Below are 18512 nucleotides of genomic sequence, written 5' to 3' on the forward strand. Positions count from 1 at the left end.
GCTCTGACTTGCCTCTTCAAAGGGCGGAAAGTGTGCTTCATGGGATGTGACTTCATTCAAAGGCTGAGTTTCACTTTATACTGCTGCCTCTGCATCATCAGCTTTTTCATCAGCATTTTCCAGTGTTAAGTGGACTGAGATAGTGCTCCTGACAGGGCTGGAGGAAGAGAACTGTGCGTACAGCGAGGCACATGGCCTTCCTTATGACAGCCTCCTCAAGGAAGCCCTGGCAGAGAGGCGCAAAAGAAGCCATGCCAAAGCCTGGGTCTGCCAGGAGAGATTGAAGTAATGTCTGGGAAAACTTGAACTGTTCTTTGAAAATCAAATCTGTTCTTTTGGGGGTTTTCTTAGAAGCTGCTTGTGTTCAGCTCCTAGTAGCTGTGATTACTTAGTGGGTTTTTTGGTAGTTGGAGCAGTGATGGCGTCTGACACTGTTGTGTATGCAGAATGAGAGGCTGCTGCTTCTGTTTTCATGTCAAATTCACAGAGAGAGCATATTACTTCAAGTGAAGAAACACTAAAATGTCATTCAAAAGTGTGTATGGTGGCAGTGGAATTTAAGCTTAATGTATTCTGTGCTCAATTGAGCCATTGTAGCACTTGAAAGTGAAAGCTATGCCTGTAGTATCAAAGCCAGTTTAATAAATTAAACATTTTAAAAGCTCTTCAAACATAATTTAAAGAAAACCCAAACTCTGAGTTATAGTCATTCTATTTCAAGTCGTCCTGACATGTGTTTGTGTTTCAGTTCTGACAGTGTCTTTTGAACCTCTTGATGAGTGAATATTTTCAGCGTAGCTGTTAGAACCTGGAATTCCCAGCCACTTCCAGAGCTTGAGAGATTTTTTTTAACATCAGCAGCTTCAAAAGAACAATTATTAGACTTGTTTGAATGTCAAGACAATGACATGAAGCAATATGCCAGTGATCAGGATATAGTTGTTTGGGTTTTGTCTGAGATTTTGCCATCAGGTTTTTTCCAGTAGAGGGTCGGGATGCATATATGTATATATACACAAATTTATATGGAGTGAGTGCTAGGTAAAAATTATCCAGTAATATTTGGACATTAATACAAATTGTTTCTTGAAGCCTGACCTGGTCAGTTTATATCTAGCCTGGCTCTAACTTTGTTACTCAACTTTAGCACAAGGTTTTTGTCAACATTGCTCATATCACATATGTGAATGATATCAAAACTAAGGAAGGTCTCATAGATATTTTTGGGCCAGTTGAAACCTCCTGAGACTTACTGTTATATGAAGCGTTGTCTATGAAAAGTAAGGTCTTGATTATCTTGCCTGAAAGAGCACTGCTCCAGGGATGAGTCAAGGCATCGGTTACAGGCTCCAGCATGTAACAGGTTGAGACATGAAAGTCATTAGGTTTCTGACTCGTATTACATGTAGTCTAAGGGCCAGAAGCCTAAAATGAACCTTTCATCTGTGGGCCAGGTACCAGAGTCATCTTTCTTTGTGAGATTGAAAGGGTGATATTCAAACCAGCAGCTTTGGAGTGACTCTGACTTGCTGCTGTGAGGGAAAACTATTCTGATGGAGCAGTCTCTGCTTTGGAGCAAGGGTACTCTTCCTTCTCCTTTTGGAGTCAACAGCATCTCATCTTGTACCTCTCTGTTTTCTTCTCCCTGGGCAGTAGAGTACGAATTGGAAAGTGTACTTTAAAAAAGAGTTCCTTAAGTGATATCAGGTAAAGACTTGTAGCTTGAAGGGATCATTTTCCATAATTCTTCTGTTAGGTTCCCTAGCCTGGTTTGTGCCTTGACATGTAAAATGCCTACTGACAGATACCTATTCATTCCTCCAAAGAAACCTTGGTGTGACTGTAAAAGTGTCTTGCTACTGTTGCTGAATCCCTGCCCTTTGCTTTGGAAAGACCATTGTGGGTTTCTCTAAAATGCTCTTGTGCTTGAGGAAGCCAAAGAATCAGAACTGCTCTGTGTTTTGGGCAAAAGCTGACTCAGTGAAGAAATCTGACAGACAAGCAGCTTATCTAATAGATGGTTTGAATTGAGTAATCCTAGAATTACAAATTCTGAAGCTAAAATAATGCTTAAAAAAGCCCTCAAAATTAACTTTAAAATCTAGTAGCATGTAATTTCAAAGAGACCAGTTATAATCCAGACTAGGGAGAACCTATTGTTTGCACAAGGAAAATCTCTGATGAATACTTTAGCTTATCAACAGGCTTCAGGTTCTCCCAAGAAACCAGTGAGACCATGCCTCAAACATGATCTCATGAAGCTCAATAATACAATTTGCCAGATTTAGGCTTCAGGAAAAGGAAGTGTGAATCAGCCTGTCTACCAAGAAGACCTGACGTAAGGTCTCTCCGCTGAAATAAAAAGCAATTCTCTTTTAAAGTCTGAGGAGGGAGCAGGTGTTGTTCTACGTAGCTCTCCACCAAGACTGTAGACCTTGGTGCATTCACCCCTGCATGGATTGTACAACCTTTGGTTTACTTGAAGTTACCAGATCTTCAGGTTTGTATCTGGCAACAGAGAACTATCTGGTAAAGACTTGGGTGTACAATTTTTTTTTAATTGCTTGGTTTTTACAAATAAAGATTTTTTTAAAAAAAAATTGTTTCCTTTCCACTGCCCAGGAAGAAAAAAACTTATTCCAGGAAAGGTGGATCCAAGATGAGGGTAGGCTAAGGGAGACTTTCTCCACTGAGAGCTCAGGCACATGCATGCAGTGCCATTGTTCCCCATGGTCACCAGAAAGCCTGAGGAGAACAGGGTGAGGTGTTAGGATTTCTGATTGTGAGGAGAGGAAACACTGGCTGGTTAGCTTGGATACTTTAACCCAAGCAGCCTACTCTCCTTCCAGTGCATTATCATCTTGCAGTAGGATCCAGCCCTTTGCTTGGAGTCGGCATTCCTGCACCTCTCAGCCTTAATGCTGTCTGCACGACATCTACCAAAAGTTATTGTGTACCAGGCTAAGACAACCTTAACTGACTATGGGAGCTAAATGGGAAGATGCTTAACTTTGATCATACAAGCATCAGCTGTCTGATATCTCTGATATCAGCAATATCAGCAGTGTTGTCTATCTCGTATGTTCAAAGCATCTGAACTTTTAATTAGTTCTGTCCAAGTCATTTGGTACAAATATTTGCATAACACTATGGCATGGGATTGCCACATCCTATATTCCCACCACAGAACTGGAAAAATTCACTTAAAACCTTGTATATAACTTTGTAGAACCTTTTGGAGTATCTGTTTATGTTGCCACATCTCCCATCTTGAGTTACTCCCTGTATATGAAGATGGATTCTTCTTATACAGTATTTCACAATCCTTCCAAATTTCTGCCCAGGGCTATTTCAGGTTTTCATATGAACCAATCCATTTGTGTCCCAGTTTCCTTACCCAATCTTCATTCTCAGCCCTCAGGGAAATTAAATTTCACACACTTGGATCCAGTTAGGACACTGGCTTTTTTTTTTTTTTTTTTTTTTTTTTAATATATACTTTTTTTTTTTTTTTGGTAAGGGTTTCTTTTGCATCAAGAGCACAGAATTACTTAAGAGAATGCCCAGATTGTCCTTGGCCTTTTTTGACTGTTTGCAAGAAAGACTTATCCCTCACAAGTTGTATAAGTAGACTTCCAAGGACGTGCTGTGAATCAGGCAGCACTGCTTGACTGTTCCAGAGCTCTGGCAGTTTCTGTTATCAGTCCTCAGGTCCAAAACAAACTGACATGGCACTTAGTTCAAACTCCTGCAAAATGCAGCACCATGCTGCAGACTTCTGTAGGAGATCTGCTCCTACAGATCTTTTGGTAGGAGATCTGCTGAGGTGAGGGTGATCTGTCACAACTGTCACAACTTCCTTACTCATCTTGGAAAGTACATCTCAGACTGCTCTAAGTTATGCTAAACTTGAAGAAATACAAAATTTTCTAACTAATGAGCAATTGGTGATTTGAGTTTTTTAAGGAAATACTAAGAGAGTGGGTGTTACTGCATCTTTTTTTCCACTCTCTTTATTTGGATTTATCTTCCTGAGACGTATATCTCTATCTGTATCTTTCTAGAGTAGCAGCATCAGGAGCAAGCTTCTGTGAAAGAGCAAGCTTCTGTGAAAGTTTTCAATATTGCTGTAACCAGGTTTGTCTGGTGTATTAGCGTGAATGGTCTAGGTCACAGCTTTTTAATATTTTGCAACATTCCTGACAGGAGGGAAATAGGCAGAAGAAGTTGGCAGAATGTCAGTTAAATCTTTGTTATCTATCCTGTCTTCCTCATCTCGTTATTCACCTTTTATATTTCATCATTTGATTGGTGCATGGTCTTGTGACAAGGAAAAGTGAGGGCTTGGGATAGGGAAATACATTGACTCTCACTGACCTGTTCTGTGACCCAAGATAACTGATTTAACTTTGAGCTTCGCTTGCATCTTACCAAGGTTAACAAAAAAGCAATTTGTAGAGTGCTTTACGATGATGATTGAAAGTGTAGAAGATTACTATCTCTAAGCATATATATTTATAGATCCAGTAGCAGAGATAGAGGTTGATGATGTTGGTATCATCAGTAACGTATGTTAATAAAAAATTAACTGTTGATTCATGAGAACCTGACTCAACACAGTCAGGTAGTACAGTTGTGTTGGTAAGTGTAACCACATATACAGACTCTGAAAGAAAATAGAAACAGAACTGTGAATGATACTATACTTTATGCCTATTTAAAGAAATTCAGAGAATTTACACAACTGATATTTTAAAGAGAACTCTCTTGCAACATACATCTGTCAATAAAGAGCTCTAAGGGGTATTTTCTGGTCCTGGCTGAACCAAGATTAATTGTAGCTCTAGGTATGTATATTGAACTTAGGGTATATATTGACCTCATTTTGCCTCAATTAACGATCACCACAGGTCAGTCATCACTGTTGCCTCAGTAGAAGTAAATATTTTTCAAATTGTAGTCCTGTAATATGTTTAACTTGCAAGGTCAGCAAGTTGCTGCCGTTGCTTGTGACTGGTGACTAGTGAAAGAAATAGCACCATGAGATTAGCAGGCTCTCACATCATGTGGTCAGTAACTGGTGGTGAGTCATCCCTGAAAGGGGCCACAGATTTGATGTCTGTCTTCCTCTTCTAAATGTCAGTAGAAGTGGGCTTATGTGTATTTACTCGGAGGGTAAAAAGTAGTGTCCTGTACTTCCTCAGTGTTTTTGCACTCAAATGTGTAAAATGACAGTAAAATCCCTCTGCCTGACCAATACCTGGGAAGATAAAACAGTATTCTGAGTGTCTGGGTCTCGCTGACCTAATAAAAAAAAAATCCCATTAGAAACTGAGGTGGTGCTGAAGTATTTTGCTTATTGGTCACTTCTGATCAGGCCCAGGTTTGAACCACAGTTATGAGGTTCAGTGGTTTGTTTTGCCTTTTGTTGTACTTACAGAGGTTCCTGATGGCCAGGAGTATGTTAGCACGAGGTTCTCATTCTGCTCCCACATAAACTATTTGTACTTCATTGGTCTTTCATAAATTGCAACGTCGTTGCTAAGCAAATTGGCATCTAGTACATACAGAATTGCAGAAGCAAACATTTGGCTTTCAGTTTTGCCGTCAACACCCAGCCACCTCTTGGGTGTGTTTGAAGCTTTAGGATATAGATTCCAACTTCTGGCTTCTTTCTGGTGATGATCAACCTTCTGGCTGGGTTTCATGTATACAAATATGCTTGCCATTTGGGGATGTATTTGCTGAGGCTGCATAGGAAATGGTGAAAACTGCTCAGGACTCAATGGTTATCTGCAGTCATTTTAATGCAAATAAGGCACAAATGCTGTGCTGGCCGAGGGAATGTCACCAGGTCCTGTTATGTGAACTTTTCCTCTAACTTAACCGGTCTGCAGTTTATTCAAATGTCATAACCAGATAGGTATCATCTGACAAGCTTTATTCTCCTTTTGTTCTCAACCTTTTTTTTGCCTTTGTCTACACCACACCATGCAAGATGTTGATGTGTCTTTGACTCTTGCCTTTCAGTATCTTTTTCTCTGTCCCTGTTCTGCTCTGAGCATTGACCCTACTTCTGTCAGCTGAAGTCCCTCATTGCTTTGTCTTCATTTCTTTTTCACACACACTTTTCTCTCTCTGTTGGAAGGAGTCAGAGCTCACAGAGGTCACAAGTGATCTTTACCTGACCAGATGAAAGCACACTGCTTGCTTGCTTTGTCCTTTCCTCCCCCACACATATGTGGTTTTCTGGCTCTGGTTGATAGTGAGCTGTCTTAGAGTAGGTAAGCAGCCTGCATATATTATAGATATCTCAGATGATGCTTTTGCTCTTAGTGATATCAGTTCAGGGATGCTCTGGGACTCATTCACATTGATCTCTTTCACCGAGTCTTTAAATCAGTAATCAAATAAATTGTTTCTAGCCCTGATGTGTACATTAGCTTGGATCTGTAGGACACTTCCAGCACAGTTGTCTTTTGCAGCTCATGTGGGTATTTTCTAGGCACTTTCAAGGCACACTTTCTGCCTTCTTCAGAGAACCAACGGGCTTCTGCAACCGTTTGAAAGCATTTAAGCTGAGCTTGTAGCTGCTACTTGTGGATTGCTTTGTAGGGACTTGCCTTTAGGAAAGCAGTGGGCTCACAGTCACTTTCCTATCCAGTCCTTCCACTGTGCAGCACTGTGTGTGTTGACACTTGGGTAGCTCAGGCGCTCAAAGCAATATAGCACAACGCTCCACCTGGACTCGTTTTTCCTGCTTCCAGCAAACTCAGCTGTGCCACGTCTGGTACCCAAGCTAATTACTGAAGACCTATCTTTCCTATTTCTTCACACTACTGCATTTTGTAGAACAGGCATTCGGTGAAGGAGAGCAACACTGGCCATTCAGTTTCCATGAATCAAAACCTTTCTGTTTGCAAAGGATTAAAAGAGGTAAAGGGGGAGAGTAATAATAGAAAGATGCAAGGGTTTTGTTCAGAAGATGAGACAGTTGTGCAAAACAGTGTTAAATGCAATGGGGTACGCTTCAGCTGTTCAGCAATTTATAAAGATAAATTCTACTTCCTGGACTGCAATGAGGTATTCATGATAAAATGTGAGAAGCCTGTCAATCAAATGGTAGACATAATTGTTCTTTAAGTGACCTATTAACATCCCATTCCTTTTAATTAAAAAATTTATTTGCGTTCTTGTTCAGGCCATATTTGAACAGTAAAAACTCTTTCCATAAGAGGCGTGTTGCAGGTGAAAGGCTGTCACAAGCTGTGTGACACACGTAAAACAGGAGTGATTGAAGTCCCAGTGCAGCAACATGTGGCTTGCCTTCGGCTCCCTGCTGACACAGAGGGAGATGGAGGGATAAGCAGCATCTCCCAGAACCACACCCAAACCCTTTGCATTCCTTGCCTAAGAAATTGCTTGTAGTTGCTTATTGTAGCATAGAAAGTTAGAATATACAGCATTTGCCATAAGTGTGTCACTTCAGAGCGAATGATAGATTATGTCCTTCCACACCCCAAAAGTTGTTCTTTGTTCTGTAATTAAAAAATAAATGTTGCAACGTTGAATTGGAAATATTTTGTGCCATACAATGAATTTGTTTTGTTAGGTTGCCTGGATGTAATTGCAGCAATGTCACTGCATTAAACCCGTGTCACGGGGTACTGGTTTCCTGCTGCTGCACCAGTGCCAAGCACTGCTTTGCTTAGCAGCTCTATTGCTGTTTATCTCCGTCAGCCCCTGTGATTATTTTGCTTCTGCGAAACTTTTTTTGCCTGTTTTGCTCCATGCACACTATAAATTGTAGTGCTGTTTGAGTGCTAACCACAAATCCCAAACAGTGGGAAGCGCTGCTGTGCTGGTTCTAGGTTCACCCGAACTTGTCGGTGATGCGAGGGGAAGAAGACGCTCCAAACCATGACCGTCTGCTGGGCCCCTTCTACCCATCTGAAAATTGATCCCTCTTAAACAGTTTAGAGGACCCTCGGGGTCTTGCAGCTTACATAAAAAATGAAAGCTCTTCCTGTCTTAGAGCAGTGCAAGCAGTCAATACAAAAGAGAAAAATGATCTTTTAAGTGTATCCCATTGAATCCATTATCTCGAGGGCCCGTGCTTGATGCTCCATCAAAACGTCGTCTCGCTGATACATGGGGCAGAGGGTGAGGGGGCATTTGGGGGATTTCAGAGAAAATGCTGCGGAACTCTCAGTGCCACAGGACAGGCTAAATATGATACAAGCCAGAAAATGAGAGCTGCAGAAAAACTGATATGTTCCTCCTTATAACATCTTGAATTTTGATGTTTCAAACAAGCAAATCTCTCAGGAAAAGTTCTGAATGTTTCTTTTGTGGTATGGAAGTCCTGTTGGGCAGCTTGTACAGTAATTTCTTTGCTTTCAATGAGAATGTAAATTTGCAGGTTTGTTTTTTTTTTTTAATATTACAATGATAAAGAAAATAATGGAGCAAATAAGAAACAGTGTTTGTACCATCAATACATTATACCCTTGTTGTGAGAGGTAGTGATAGGGGTTGAACTGCTCTATCATTACTTGAATTGGTGTTGAATTTCTGGTTCTTTTGAGCAAGTGTTAGGATTGTTAGTTTTTAAATGCTGAAGTTTTAAAAATCTTTTGCATGCATGTACTAATGTTTCATATGTTTTTCTTAGACTAGCATGAAAGGAAAATAATTGATTTCTGTTGTTCTGAGTTTGAAGTATTTACAGTGGCACAGTGGAGTTTTTTACCAGACTACAGGGGTAGGAGCTGATCTTTTGCCCTCAGTGTTTCCTTACCAGAAGTAGTAAGAATGTTGCTCTTTTGGTAGATTATAAGCAGTAAAGCAGAAGAACTGGAATTTGTTTCCAATAACCAGTAGGATCAGTAATTCAGAAATACTGTTTGAAAAGGGTGTATTTTTGGAAGACAGAACAAGGAAGAGGCACTATTTCTGAGTGTAACTGAGCTGTCAAACGCATATCCTTCAGGGTGTCCTCCATTTCCTTTGGTGAAAACCTAGCTTAAGTAAACTGAGCAGTAGAGAGTGGGTGTGTGCCATTGCACAACAGCACACACCAAACCCATGCTTTGTTGGCCAGGGTGATCCCAAAGGCAGAGTGCTGTCAACATTCCTAATTGGTTATTACCCAATAGCACACACCCTCCAGTGTCTTGGGACTACAAAACACTTTTTACCTAGCCTTCCTACATGAATAATGAAGCACTTCAAATATTCATCCAATTATAGTCAGCCTCTCTCTTGGCTAAGGATTGCCAAATGCAATTGGACATACTTCTGACATAGAATTTCAGGCTATATCTATGTTGGAAGGGTTTAGTCATAATTCTTGACTTCTGGGGAGAGATTAGATAACACCATGATGGTAATTTCTCCAGCCTCAAAAGCTATTGTTTATTCACTTTTGCTATGAAATTCTAGTTTACTAGCGGTATAATGTGGGAGTTTTAGGAATATTTTTTTCATTTTTTACTTGGAGCTTGTCACATGAAACTGCTCATGTTTATTTGAAGCAATGAAATGTTTTGCTTTTTCTCCAAGTGCTGTGGCTACAGCTGCACAGGACTGAAGTTCCCGTAAAGCATGTGAGAAGCAGTTAATGTGTACTTTTCAAACATGTAGACTATATTTATATTCATCTTATATTTTTTCTGAATATTTTGCTGCCCAGCACTATTGACTCCTGATGTGCCAGTGGCTGGCTTTTAAATATATTTTTCTCTTGCCCTGCTAACATTTTCAAAAACAATGTCCTTATCCTTTGCACAGTATTAGGGTTTAATTTTGCTTTACTAGCTTCTCTGGTGTATAAGCTCCCCTGAGTGATAACCTTCCCTCTGGCCTTCCAAAACCTGACGAGGGTGGTGTTTGAATACCACTGCTCAAGACAGCTTCCAGCTCTGCTGCAGTAATGCCATAGGGAAGCACACTGGCTGCATTGTGCTGCCACAGAGAAAAGCCCAGTGTCCATCCTTGTGGTGCAAAGGAGATGCATGACTAGGGAAGTGGTGGCAAATGTTATTCTAGGGAGGTACAAGCTGGCAAAACAGTGGCAGGTAGGATACCTTCCTGCTTATTTCCCCTTTGGAAGCCCTTATGGGAAAGGAAAGGGAGAAAAACTGCTGCTTTTCTGCAGCTAAAGTGTATTTGGAGGCTCCACTTTTCATCAGGCATTCTCATTTTCCCAGTTTCTAATATTGCTGTCTCATAAAGCTGGGCCTTGGGCCATGCCTCTCATACTGGCCTTCCCTTGCTTTGTAGCTAACCTTGATAAACTCATCAGTAGAGCTACAATTGCAGTTTCCCACTTCCACTTTGGATTAATGGTGTAGCTCTCTGAAACTGAATGGATGCTGCTCTCCAGACCACAGAGGTCTGATTCTAGGTGAGCATTTAATTCCCCTCTTGGGAAGTAGAAATAAAAGCCCTAATCAGGTATGTTTCATGCTTCTCTCTTGGGTAGGCTCAACAAAATGAAGGATGAAAAAGATGCTATTGGAAGTCTCTGCTGTGTGCTATCATTACAAGACATAAAGCACTGGTTTGAAAATAGAAACAGCTGGTATGGGTGCAACTTTTAATTGTGTATAGCTTCCACCTGGGTCAGTTTATTATTACCTATTAAAATGCAAAGTCGTTCAATCAGAGGCATAAGCCCTTCTCCCTTTTGTTTATTAATGAAATCCTGGAAACGTGATAAACATGAATGGCCCTGGGAGTGATTTAAGAACATATAACAGGTTTGGTACCATGTAAAAAATGTAGAGCTGGCATTGCAGTTCTTACTCAGAGAAGAAAAATCAGTCATATTGTTCTGCAAACCTGAACCTGAGCCTGCAGAAACTCTGCTGGGCTGTGCCAGGCTGTTTCACATCGGGACAGCTCATCTGTGGCTCTTCTGGGAGTATTTCTTCCAAGAGCCCTTTCTGTTGCTGTGAAGGACCACAGAAAGGGTTCTCTCCCTTGACCTTGGATACCAGAATATTTTTCTTTGCAGTGTGCTTCCACTGGGAAAGGTGATGAAAGCTTTATCAGTTGGAAATTGCAGAGGCTGTAGACAGAACAAAATAAATGGGGTGACGTCCCAAAAAAAAAAACCCAGTCAGTGAAATCTAGTCCTAATAAAGGTCAAGTTTGTTATAGCACGTTGCTGACTAAATGCACATCCATCATAACAGAGAGTTTATTTTCCTCACTGCTGTCCTAATATTATTCTGCCGTAGTAACAAAATATTGGCTGTGGTAGGGCAGGTAGTGTGCAGGGGGCTGATGTCCCTGCTCAGAAGTGACTCCACATGCTGCAGCCAGCAAGAATGTGTTCCTGTCAGCTTTCCCTGCTTCAGAGCTGTGGTGAAGCTCCTTCTTTGTCTTGTCTGGGTGTCTATTTATTATAAATAATAAGTCAGTGATGTGCTCCCAGAATGAGATGTGGAATTTAATTTTGCCTGTGTTCACAGACTCTGAGGAGCAAACTTGCTTTCTCTGATTTTGATCCAGCAAAGTAGCCTGAGCTGCTGTCCACAGTCATATGCTGGCTGTTTCTGTGCTTCTCAGTATTTGTTTAGCAGAGGATTTTCCTCAAAGATCAACCAACCCTTGAAGCACAGTGCAGAAATAACCCCTTCCTTTTGTCATCTGTTGTGAGGCTCTGTTCTTGGCAAACACTTCTCAGGGATCCCCGCAAAGCTGTTGCTGCGTTTGTGTTACCAGTGTGAATATGGCAGACTCTCTTTACTGCAGTGTGAATCCCTGGGGCAGATCTCTGCCGGAGGTCTTCTAACATCCAAGCACATAGATGGTGGTTGGTGGCAATTCGAGGCAGCAAAGATGGCTTATGTGCCTGCACCCACTGTGACTGGAGCTCTGTGTAGGATTCAGGGATGGAGTGGGCACAACTGCTGAGCAGTAGGGCTTGGGAAAAGCATCTGATCTGAGGGGCAGCTCCACGCAAATAAGACCTGTGATCTTGCTGCTCTTGTCGACTGCCCTGCTGCAGTATCAGTGGTGACATAACAGAGCCCAGTCTGACCTCAGGTGCCTTCTCCCTCCTGTTAAAACCCATCATGGTGCTGCTGGACAACTGGGCAGCCCAGGTCCATTTCGCCCTGTCATTATCTGTGGGTAGTCATCTTGTGGTATACATCAAGGGAAGAAAAGCTGTACAAAAGTGTGGGGCCAAGAACTGCACTATCAGTTTCCATCACAGGACTCTGAGGTTAAAACAAATAAATACAGAGTCTTGTGCATAGGGTGTTTAGCTGTATATAATTTGGTGGTTTGACTTCCCAGTCAAAGTTGGTTGTTTTAACACAATATTTTTCTCCAGATTTCTTCCTTTCATGGTGCTAATTGGCTTCTGCCTGCCACGAAAAGAGGAGGTTTTTAGGAAGGTAATGGAAAATAATCAAAATCAAACTATAGCCCTAAACTGTTTGTTGCAACACCAGTGGCTTCTGGTGAGATGGGGCTTTGATGAAACAGTTCAGCTCTTGATTACCCTAAACTATTTTCAGTCTTCTGCACCTTTCGATAACATGGTTCCGTAGATCTCCTGTAAAGATAGCAGAAAATAATTTATATCTGTGCCTTGGGGTGATGAAAGAAAAAAAAGATCAGAAATCTACCAAGACACCTGGATTTCTGCTGAATTAAAACTTTATTACATTCACATATAGAGCAAAAAGCATTGGTATTAACTAAGCATACAAGTGGAGGAAATAATGCAAGATTGTTGTAATGTGTTTTATTTTCAACAGAGAGAAGTTTTTGAAACAGTTTTCTCTCTCCAAAAATGCCTGTATCAGAACTTGCATTGTTCAAAAAAACTGTAGGTTTGAAACGCAGTATTTTTCTCAGTAAATTCTTAGCTTTTTTTTCTTGTTGTTGTTAAGGGAATTGTTGTCTTTTGGCATACGTACCTGTGTTGGTTCTTGATCGGGTTTTTTTTCTGTATTAGTGCAAGCTGCAACTTAATTTATTGATATGAGGGTTGTGTGGTGTTACCAGCATCTGGGCAGATGGAGTATGGAGAGACCCTTAGGAAATAGTGCTTTTTTCGCCTTCTATTGTTCCAAGTGTAGTTACATTTAGCTCTTTTTAGAGAAAAGCTTCACAATTAAGTGAATGAAATAATGAAAACCTACAAACTCAAGCAGTAGTCTGCTTCATCAGCCACAGATTTCTACTAGTTTTAAAAGCAATGCTCAGCTTAACAGGTATCTTCTTGTTTATTAGCAGCCTGGAACCACTCCAGGAAGATTTTCACTGTTGGGTTGTGCTGGTTTCCACTAGGAAGATCACAACGGATGTAGGACATATATCCTCATTGTTGTAAATCCTCCAGACTGATGGAGTTACGCTAGTTTGAGTGTCACTCGACAGATCATTTCCCACCTGTCTGCCTGCATTCAGCATTTATTAGTTGCTACATGACAGAGCTGCTGCAATCTTTGGGGTGACACTGTTGTTCACCACAATGACACAAGACTGACTTCAGAAGGATGAAGATGGCTCCTTTATTTTTGGGATGTGTCTCCATTATATACTATTCTACACAGACCAATTTGTTTGGTGAAACAAAGACAAACCTCTTCAATCACATTGGTCAGACCAGAGGGACATCAAGAAGAAGTCCCTCCTAGGGAAAGAATGTAAAGAAAGTTTATAGTTACAAAAACATGTATCTTGTTTACAGAAAATTCCCTGGGAAAAGAATTTCAGAAAACCAAAACATCTCAGGCAGGAACCAGGGCTACATTGGGGTGCACGATCACTCCTGCAGCGGTGCACAAGTTGTGTGTGGAATGAGATCCAGCCCCATGTGGGTGAGCTGCCCTCCACGGGGTCTGTGTCTGTCCATGGGCTGTAGCCTGATGCTAGAGTCAGCTCACTTCAACATCCTGCAAAAATACTTGAGGCTGACTGCCTGCATTTGGGAAGAGGGGCTCCTAACACACTTTGTAGTGTAATATGACTTTGGATGGCACTCTTCTGTATTTCCTGGAGTGAAGCTGTAGCTCAGGAAGAAGCTTGGACCAGTCAGTTCCTCTGTGTGAGAGTAACCTGAGCTGTCAGGTAAAAGAGCTCTTAAATTAAAAATGTTATCAATTCCTATACAATTTAGGAGCACCACAAACTTTTGCTCTGAATTTAGTATCATATAAATTTTTAACTTTTTATTTAATAGAGCCTGACTTTTTAAAAATTAAAGTGAGTGTCTAGGAAGAATGTTAGATTTTGTTTAATATATGAATTTGGTACAGTTAGTTTCTGGTAATTTTTGTGGGTGGGATACACTCACTTTGACATGGGAAGCTAATGCCTGTGCACAATTTCTGCTCAGATCCTGTGGCTGCTCCAGCAGGGCACAAGCCTGCAGTAGTGTCCCTGTGCCATCACCCAGCATTTTGGGATGCCCTGGAGTATCTCAAGTGGCAACAGGCAGCTGAATCACATCCTGGATGTTGTTTATTAAAGGAACCATGTTGAAACATCTACTTTTGTCATGTGGTATTTTTGCAGATTTTGCTTTCTACAGTTATCTGTTACAGGCATCTGTTTTCACATCCATGGGTTAATTATTCCTTGCACCACTAGTTTATGGGGCTGTATTGCTTCTGTGCTGTGTCTCCGTTCTCTTCCTTTCTCCTCTCTCTACCTCCTCCACAGGATTGCATCTGACCTGCTGTTGGGTTTGGCATGGCTGCAGGGATGATTACACCATGGCAGCATCTAATTTAATAAACAATAAAGCCACTCTTTTGTATATGTAAAGTTTGTCAATGGAAATAATGTTATCTGTGTGTTTTTTTATCACCCCACCACCAGCAAAATGTTCAGGTGTGGCTTTGGCATTTCTAACCTGTGCCATAAGCATTATTTATTGCTCAGAGCCACTGTCTAAGATGTTTTAGGTGGACTTTCCTGTCCTCTTAACTTAGCACACAGGTTTTGTGTGAACTGATTTGGTTAATGGTGTGATTTTTCTAGTTACTGAAGTGCATAAATCATTTCAACCTCTAGCATGGAAGCGATTAAACATGTAAATGTATGGGAATGAGTTAAACGGGTATAAACACGTTTCTCTATGTAGACACTTGTGTGTGTCCACACTAGGAATCACTGCAATGTAACTGTACTGTATGTGAGTTAATCAGAAAAAGAGCAGTGTATGGTCCTGTGTTTCTCATAGTAAATTCTGTGCTCATAACACCCACCTCTTCCTTGCCTCTGTTGTGTATGCTTTTATGCTATATGGATTGCCCTTCTAGAAGAATTTGTAATCTAGGGTGTTAGTCTGAAAGTACTGCTTTGAGTCTAGGTAGAGGAATCTCTGAGCAGGTGGGCTAAGTAAGTAAGGGAAAACACTAGTATTTGAAGTATAATAAATGTGCTGTTGGGTAGCTGGCCTTGCATCTTCTCTCATTGCAATTAAAGTAAGCTTTATAGGAAAAGAATATTATTTTGGCAGCCAGGGTGACCTTTGTAGGTTTCATAGTATATGTGGAATAATGCTATCTCCAATACATTTGCCTGCCTCTGTGCTTATTTACTAAACATGTCATCAGCATCTCCTGTTCCTCCTCAGTTCAGCATGTGTCCCTTGGGCTGTATTTTCTGCACTTTATTTGAGTCCTGTTCTGAAGAGTCATACTTGCATGTTTTCTTTACAGCATTCCTTAGTCTGGTACCCTCTTGCTTCACTCACAGGAGCTAAAAACATTAAGGCAGGTGTGCTTAGCAGTAGTATCGCAGAGGAAATCTGGCACATGCTTGGACAGAGTTCGTTTTGCAAGGTCAGCCCCCATCTACCTTACCAATTTTCTCTTCTGCAGTCCCTTCGTTATCCATTAGAGCTCCAGCAGATTAAGCAGGGGTCCCATGGGCAACAGCCTGCTGTACAAACCTGGCTTATCCCTGGCTTAGGTGCCAAGTTCAGGGTGCTGTGAGAACAGAGTGGATCACTGAAGACAGAGGGAGGTTTGCAAATGTGACTTGCAGGTGCATCTCTAATATCTGACATATCTTAACTTGTGAAGCTTGTTTTGACTACCTTAATAGTGTTTTTTGTACGTGTATTTTTTTCTCCTTTGTCTATTTGTGTATGGATTTCAAAAAGCAACTGAACATCTTTTCCACCTTCCCTGGCAAATTTGTCTTCTGACAGTCCAAGCCTAAGTTCAGCAGGAGGACTGAGACCTGGTAATCTGTTTTACAGGCTTTAGCTGCACAAGCTAACAGCAGCAAATTGTTGTCCTCTGTATGAACTGCACTTAAGAAGGATGTTACAAAGTTTGTATGTGACATTCATGGGCATTTATTGAAAGTGGGATGTTTGGGAATACTTCATTCAGGGCTCTGGAAGGTGGTGTTTTCTGGGGACATGGGCACATACATAGTTAACATCTAAAAGTTTTAGAAGTGCTTTGTCTCTCTGAATTTTATTCATTAATAAGAAGTTTTTGCTTAGGTTTGAATGTAGTTGTGGCCTCTTTCTCTCTCTCAGGAAGCACTTCCTCTGGAATCCCCCACAGAGCACATAGAAGTTAATTGTGCAGTCTCCTGCCTTTATGGGCTGCAATGCAGGAGGAACTTTTGCAACTCTTGCAAAGGGAAGGGCAAGTATGTTCTTGTCCTGCCTATGGAAATATGTCGTCCTTTCTCTTAGAAAAGGCAGCAGTTAAGAAAACAACATAGATGTGATTTCTGGCTAAGTTGTCAAAGTTGTGAAGATCTTGGAAAGCTTAATTCATTATGGTTTCATTGCCGTGTTGGTGATTTATAAGGAAAGAGGTTTCAGGCATGTGAGTGTGATGCCAGGTTCTGAAAGTAACATCCTAGAAAGGGGCAGAATTAGCTACACCTTAGAGCTTCCACAAAGCATAACATGCTGTAGTGGGATCTCTATTGGGTTTGGATGCAGAATTTGTTTTGCTGCTACTTTTGTAAGGCATTTCGTGGAGAATCTCAGAATGTTTCCTGATTTCCAGTGATTCGTATGTGAAATTTTGATGCCGAGTCTTCTCAAGGATACAGAGGAAATACTGAGAGCTAATAGTGGTTTGAATGAAATTCATGCAAGATGAGGGGCAAACTTGATGTGCAAAGGAGTACATCAAAGGATTTCCCCCATTCTGAGAAGGTTTTTTGTTGGTTGTTTGGTTTTTCTTGAACGTCATGAGTTTTGAAAGGGAAATGGCTTTGGTATTTTTTCCAAGCTGCTTTAACGGTCCTCTCATTGTGGAATCTGCATGAACAGGTTTATCAACAGGGATTTGAAGATGGGTATTGTTAACAATCTTTTTGTTTAAAAAAAAATAATAAAATTTCACAGGCTCAAAGGAGGCTGAGCTGAAACTGATATATTTTTGCTTTTTACTTAAATGTGATCCTAAGACACAAGTTCCACTTTTTTACTTTGCTGCCTGTGAAGGAGTTCAGTGTTCTGAATATATAGATTATCATGGCCTTTGGGATGTTGTGCATCCACTGGTTTACCTACTTTCTGGCTTTTGGTATTGAATGATAAACACTCCTGTTCTGCTCCTGTCCTCCATTATCTGTACTCACAGCCAACCTGACCATCTTAAACATGATTAAAATAGAATTCAAAAGTTATTAGCTAATTATGACGCAAAGTACTTAATTTGCCATTGCACCCTAATAACTTAAAGGTACTCCTGATAGCTCAGTAATAACCATATCATAAGCAAAAGGACACGGTTGCTACTAACTTAATAGGCAGCTTCCCTCAAGATAAAACAAATAACATACCTCAATGAAATCGGATTCAAGCTTAGTAAAATCATCTTGGCAAGCAAAGAGAGTATTTGTTAATTTTTCTGTGAAATGTTATCATTGCCAAGAAAACTTGGTTACAAAAAACAGAGATGGCAAAAGTATTTGCATGAATAATTGATTTAACATTTCATTGGTTTAAGTGATTTCAGGAAAAGTGGTTTTGATATGCTCTGGAAAACTAGAAAGTTTTTAAGGACTTATTTGCAAAATACCAAACACTGTAGGAGATGTGGGGCTTAAAGGCTTGCAGACTGTTCTTCAGTATATCCAGTGCGTGCACAAGCCTGAAAAGAAAGAAGAGTAGGCATGGCATTTTAAAAGACTAAAATCTTTGTGGTCAAGCTGTGGCTATGGACCCATGGCTGTGCAGGGAAGGCCATGTGTGTAGTTCCTTATTGACTGATATCCTCAAAAATACCTACAGCAAATTGCCCCTTGTGATGAGAGGGATGATGGCAGGTGTCTGCAGCCTCCTGCCCTGATCTGAGTCTCCATGAGTCGGCAGGTGGGTCACTCAGGGTGCTGGCTGGTCCCAGAGGTGTCCCAGAGTCCTAGAGGAAGAGAGGGGCTGTGGCACAGGTCTGAAGACAGTGGTTTGGCTGAAGAAGCATCTATTTGGGGATTGCAAGGCTTAGGTTTTCTGGAGACAAATCTGAATAGTATCAAAAGAGCTTGAAGGTGTGTTTGGT

At 40.9% G+C, this 18512-nt stretch overlaps 1 protein-coding gene across 6 annotated transcripts in view; it reads left to right on the plus strand.

The window, feature by feature from the left end:
• The window catches only part of KCTD1 (potassium channel tetramerization domain containing 1), a 101025-nt gene that overhangs the window by 68189 nt on the left and 14324 nt on the right, over positions 1–18512 (plus strand). The window lies entirely within an intron of this gene.

This window comes from Chamaea fasciata, unplaced genomic scaffold, assembly GCF_029207755.1.
Source record: "Chamaea fasciata isolate MVZ Bird 193981 ecotype frontalis unplaced genomic scaffold, bChaFas1.0.hap1 SCAF_1, whole genome shotgun sequence".
Taxonomy (NCBI): domain Eukaryota; kingdom Metazoa; phylum Chordata; class Aves; order Passeriformes; family Sylviidae; genus Chamaea; species Chamaea fasciata.